Genomic DNA, 6455 nt, shown 5'->3' with positions numbered 1-6455 from the left:
TGCTTACATTCTTTTAATTCACGCATACAACATAGATAACAGCATATCGAGAACTGTGATCATCAATGGTTCATACCCGCGGAAGGAATGGCTCATACCCCCGTAGCATCATACCATCATTGATGATGAAACGATAAATTGTGTCGCTTATGTTGCCCTGAAAGTTTTTAGTACAAAAACTATAGGACCCATTAAACCTTCAGCTATGCGAGGTGGTCTTACTGAACTACTCTGTTCCAGTCACTAAAACTGAATTTCATAATAATTTTCTAGGAATGCTACACCTTTGCCATACCAATACCTGAATGGTATTGGAAGGAGCTCCTTACACACCTAGATACAGGGTGTCCACCAACCTGGAAACCGGGAAAACTGGGAAAACCGGGATTTCTTAGGAATGTTGAATAGTCTGGAAACGCTCAGGGACAGCTAAGGGAAATTGTTTTTCTATCAGGGAAAATTAGCTGCAATTTTATTTAAAGTGAACTAAATTCGTGCTAATGCTGGCTAAAGTAACAGAGGAGTCATAACGAATTGTCTTTGACGCCACGTCGTCGGCTGGAGGAGTTGCCAGTGTACAGTCAACAACCAATTTTCCGGATGCCCGACTTTTGGTACATGCCCGATAATTCGGACGGCTTCGCGGCACCACCATGCACTCCATAGAGTCAATGTATAAGAACATTTTAAGTTTCGAACTCAAGAAGCCTTCGCTGTGCGGTTTTCCGGACTTTTTGCCGCGACCGCAGGTCCGAAACGGCGTTAATCAAAGCCACCAACGCCGTCATTTTGATTATCTCGCCGCCTCGAACCGGCGTTCTCAAACGCAGATCCGCTGTCAGCATTAGCTACCCCCGCAGCAGCGCTAGGCCAAACTGCTTCGACGTTCGCTATTAAACTTCTTGCCATTCGGTGCCGTGTATTTTCATTGGAAAAATTCACCGCCGTCAGCAATGGCACCGACTCCGCTTTTGTAATCTTCGCGGTTGGCTTCGAAGCCCGGACAGCACGGCGCGTTGCCAAATGCCGGTCCCCAAAAGTCAGCCTCGCCTCAATACAGCAGTGTTATGCGGTCAAGCATACGCGAAGTATTGCGGCGAAGCTTAACAAGCTTCGCCGCAATACAGGCAAGAGGGCAGTTGTCCCGGGGCACAGTACGTATTTCTTCATTATACACGCGTGCCCCCGCCGTCTCCTGTCGCAGTACAAACACAGATATCCCTAATAAATGTACTGGTAGGTCTTCAGAGCTTTCTCGGACGTGCCTGTGGCGATTTGAGTCCTTAAAGGCAGTAAAAGACATCCATTCAATTTTTCGGACTGCCCGACTTTTCGGACGTTTTCGCGGCCCTAGGGAGTCCGAAAAATCGGACTTTTTTCATTTGACTATACTTGGATTGACGCCTACCTTCCAGTTGAATTACTGGCATTTGTTTTGAGCTTTATGCAAATTACCGCCATCTTTGTCATCAGCCGTAATTCTAACCGATTGTCTATCTCCTCTTTGCTAACCACGTTCAACTTGTCAAATTCATTAGGAGCACTCTATTCTCTCGTCCCATGACGTTTACGATTCGTTCGTTCAGAGTAGGTGCCAAGCCACAGAGGTTTAGCGTTAAACGAATATGCAGATGCACTGTGGTCCTGTAATTCACATTTTACCGACGTCGGCTATCATCACTGCGGCAAGATTCGGGAAATATCCTACTACAGATAACTTCGCCACATCATCGTTGTCAACATCAGATTTCTCGCATCTCTGTTTTCCTTCAAACTACAAATGGTGCTCCACTGGACAACTTGAAGTACCGATTGCGAGACCACGATGCCGAGTCGGCCCATTGAACTTTCACCTTCACAGGTCTGGTCTGGTTATATCACCTTTGCGTCCTTTACGCAATGAGAGAGAACCTCTGCAGCCTTCCTTTTAAACATGTCCAAGGTTGATTATTAAAAGAAAAATATTTTCAGAAGAATCCTTCCGAAGCGTTGAGTTGAATTTGACTCCTCCGGTAACTTGTTAATTTGGGTTTACCGTGCTGGACCATACTCACAAGAACGCCTGTGAATACCTCTGCAACTTTCTGCAAGAGGAAAAAAAATTTATGCTAAAATTGTTCTTTTTATTCTGACGGTCATGTAAATTTTACTGTAACATATAGATATTTGAGCCATCATATCAGTAACAGTAGAGATTTCAAATTCACATATGAAAGACACTTATTTCATTTGCCCTTATTTTCCTCAAGAAAAATCATGAGTCTTTTCACCACCGTATTCATGGCCGATCCCCCGAGTCGGTTGCACCGTTTCACGAGGTACAAAAAGTAATTAATATTTCACAATAAAACCGATTTGCAGTAAAAAGGTGTCATCATTATAGCCTGCATGACATCCATATATATGAAAAGTGAAGGGGGTTTCATGGGATCAAAGGAAGGAGCACATAATTTTCGAAATACTGAAGTGTCAATGGAACGATTGCAGAAATAATATTTAACTCGGTATTCGTGACAGCACTGGCGTCTGATTGCGCATGTTTTTTTTTCTACCACGATTAGCACGTACACTCCAATGTCCCAATAAATTACATGGTGGGGAAACTCCTACCTAGTTCGGACTTGATGGTAAATTTAAATTTTATTTCATTTCTTGCCCAATCATTCATTATTAACAAATTACAAACTGATAAAATATCAGTTTTAATCCCATCAAGTTAAATGAATAGACGGCTGATTCTTCCATCCGTTCTGCAGAGGCGGGAATTTTAAGAGGGTTCTTCAGGACACCGAGTTCCTTCCTTGGGCCGCCGTCACCACGGGCACCTCGCCGACCGCCAGCGTCAACGCGTCATTGTTTAGAACAATCTTTCTTTACCATATCGTACAGCTCTGGTTTAACGGGCTGCTTGGCCTCCTCCAAAATTGCTATCAGCTCTGCGGCATACAGCTGCTGGGTCGGAATGATGAACGTGTGAACCAGGCCTGGTTCATCTGAACGCGCGACGTGGCGCGACCTGCGCGCGTAGAGCTCCGAGCAGTCCGGACAGTCGTAGTTCACCACCAGACGCACGTTCTCGAGGAGCACGTCCTGGACGACTTTGTCCGTCGTCACGAGCACGCTCGACGTACCAGTCCGGAACATGGAAAGGATCCAGTCACGCTCTTTTTTCGTCTTCATGCCGTGAAGGCCAATGGCGGACCAGCCACGGAGTCGCAGTTTCCACGCAAGCTCGTCTGCCTTCCTCTTCGTGTGGGTAAAAACAACGGCTTTATTTGACTTCTCCTTGAGCACGTCGTCGAAGAGCTGGGCTAGCTTCGCTTCCTTCTCTTCTTCCTGGCAAAGGTCGACAGTCATCTCCACGCTCTCTTCAGCGGGTAGCTGCGAGGTCCCGAACTCTATTTCGATGTAGTCGTCGAGCAGGTCTTCGACAAGAGGCCTTAGCTCGTTTTGCCAGGATGTGACCCACATTATCGTCTGGTGGTCCGGACGGCAGAGCTCGGCAACCTTGAGGACATAGGGCTTGAAACCCATTGCCATCATGCGGTCTACCTCTTCCAGCACGAGGTACGTGCAGCGACGCAGATTCACCGTGCCTTCCTCGAGGAAGTCGATGAGGCGCCTAGGCGTGGTCACGCAGATGTGGCAGCCCTTCTTCAGCTCGTCGTACTGACCTTCCTTGGGCTCGCCGCTCGAGGCGCAGACACTGCGCAATGCGGCGTGTTCACCGAATTCTAAGGCTACGTTATGAATCTGCTTGGCCAGCTCTCGTGTCGGAGCCAACACGACGGCGATGGGCCCATCTCCATGTTGCAGGGGCGGCTGCCTGCTGACGTGGATGACTGCCGGCAGGAGGTAGGCGAGCGTCTTGTGTGATCCCGTCTCCGCGATACCCAGAAAGTTTCTGCACCTGAGTGCAATGGGCCAGCAGTGTGCCTCGATGCACGTGGGCAAAGAGTGGTCGCGTGAGCGCAAGATACTCTTGACGATGAAGTCCGGGAAGTTGGACTCTTCCAGAGCAAGGATGGGCTTCGGAATGTTCTTCCCGCTCACCGATATACCGTTGACATTTCTGTAGGCGTGTACTTTGGCCATTGACCGGCTTGTCGTGGCCGGGTGTTCCTCGTACAGATTCTTCTCGAACGGCTGCAGCCGGATCTTTGTCCAGTCAGGCTTGCGAAGGAACCATTCAACCTGGCTGTCCCGGTAGGCATTGGCTCCATTAAAGAAATCACGAAGCTTATTGCCGGGATAGTCTCCTCGGGATCTCGCTGCATGCCGTGGTACATGGAAGAACATCCTTTCGTTCTCCGCCTTCAACAGGATGTCTTCTGCGCATTCGGCGTCGGCGGCGTACGGGCCCGGCGGTCGTTCTAGGAGCGTTGTTGTTGTTGATGGTGATTATGATGTCATAGACTGCGGCGCATACCCACTGAGTGATAACAAGTGACCAAGAATTTACGTGTGCATCTAAATCTTGAAGAACCAAAAACAATGAGGTTTTTCTCCCGGCGGCTCTTCCCTTGAGCATCTGTGGATCGTATCGTAATACAACTGACCTCCCCCCACCGACCCCCCCTCCCTGGCGGTAAAAGCGCCATCCCAGTGCTGTTAAATATCTAAAGTTGCGTAAGAGTAGTAAGGCTTGAGTCCGGAAATGTGGACGATCTCACTGGTTGTCACAGCAGGGGACATAGTGGGCATGCGTAGAACGATATTATAGGGGACATTGGTCACTTGGTGGACCACGCGATATGGGCCTACGTAACAGGAGAGTAGTTTTTCACGAAGGCCAACACGTTTAACCGATACGCTGTCTCACTTGCTGTTTTCATGATGTCAAAGAAGAGCTCCTCAGCGTTAATCCGGTGGCCGCGAAAAAATAATCTGTAATTCAGATGTGGTCGTTTACCAAACGGTAGCGCACTGATTCACTTCGCAGAACGTTCGTAGCTGGTTCCAGCCGTGCGCTGTAGCTTAGCACATATGTAAACAGACGTTGAAAGATGAACTTGTTGCAAAGTGGAGGATGTGAGCTCGTTGCCTAGGTGCAGCATTCAAGACTGATTCCATTGATGCGAGCGCTTATATTATGGTCACGTAATGTTGACAGAAGGAGCTAAATGACTTGAATTTTGCAGACGATCTTGTCTCACAAAACACCAGAGTGTTGTACACCAATTTCTTTCGCAGCACGCTCTCACGGAAGAAGTTTGTGATTTGTTTGATGATCCCTACTCTGTTTAGAAATTCAGATACTTCGTTCAAACCTTTGATCACGAGATTGAGTTTGTGACTTGCGCAGTGGAAAAACAGTGCCTTTAGAAGCGGTTTCCTTATTATTCTGTTCATTCCAGCTTCTTTTCCAGCCATTGTAGAGCGTCCATCTTACGCCTGTCCAAGGAGGTTCGAAAGAATCCAACCGGTATCCGTCAAAAACTTTAATATCATAGCGGCGATACAAGCGGAGTTCACTTGCTCCTTCTGTACAAATTGCATAAATTGCTCTCGAACGCAGGCATCGGTTGCCACCTTGTCGGTGAAGCGAATGCCTGTAGATATCTTCTCTGTCCTTCAATATCTGCAGTTTCTGCAGATATATGCAGGTATCAGGCCTGTAGTGACTGGGGCAAAGAAGGCTATCAGAAGAACAATCAGGGACACCGGATCAGTCTTGATCGAAAAAGACTTTTCGAATAGCCACACGACAACTATAGAGCCTGGTTGCAAACAAACTCTTGGAGAAAAAAAAACGCGGTTGCTGTATGACTAGCTTTTCTATAACGCCAAATACTTGCATGTCTGCGAAAAAAAATCCCGAGTTGTTTAAGAAAAAGAATGAAGGACTGCTGATGAACTTGTGTGCCGAACTCATCAAGAAAGTTGCGTTGCAAATAAAACATCACAAGTTGTAACATAAAACACTAAAATACATAAACATTAAAATCAAATAAATACTGGAGGAAGAAGAAGAAGTGCTCCGAGGCGGTGGCCCTGTTCCACTCTGTTCGCTTTTTACTTCAGTTTTAACTAGTTTCTTTACATTGTGCGTGGACTTCATTGCTCTGGAATTCAGGGAAAAGAGGTTTAGCGACCTGCGAGCGTATTGAAGCCAGGTACGAAGCCATCTTTGCCTTTTCCCTCGGAGTGTCTCCAGCCGCTACGGAGGTCGGCAGCAGAGAACGGCGGCACAAGCCCCATATGACCGCAAGCTTATCTTGAGGAACATGAGTGCACCGCAGGAACGCATCCAAGATTCTACCAATACACACCATGTACATGACCTCATCAATCCGGCACGGCTAGTCTTTGAACATCAATGCTCCGGTGACCAAGGTGGAACCCAGCGAAGATGAGGGCAAGCGACCTCGTCTTGATGAAACACCCCAATCAGGAAAACGACAGTAATTCAAACTATGACCTGAGTGATGATAAAGCCATTGAGTGTAACGAAG

The 6455-nt window shown here is 47.5% G+C and overlaps 1 pseudogene; it reads right to left on the bottom strand.

Moving 5' to 3' along the window:
- Positions 1–2850: 2850 nt before the first annotated feature.
- LOC142574537 (putative ATP-dependent RNA helicase DDX5 pseudogene) lies at positions 2851–4299 on the bottom strand (annotated as a pseudogene).
- Between the last annotated feature and the right edge of the window lie 2156 nt (positions 4300–6455).

Source organism: Dermacentor variabilis, chromosome 3 (genome assembly GCF_050947875.1).
Source record: "Dermacentor variabilis isolate Ectoservices chromosome 3, ASM5094787v1, whole genome shotgun sequence".
In the NCBI taxonomy this organism is placed as follows: domain Eukaryota; kingdom Metazoa; phylum Arthropoda; class Arachnida; order Ixodida; family Ixodidae; genus Dermacentor; species Dermacentor variabilis.
Note: the sequence above shows the minus strand (reverse complement) of the source record. Positions and strands in the feature narration are given on the sequence as shown.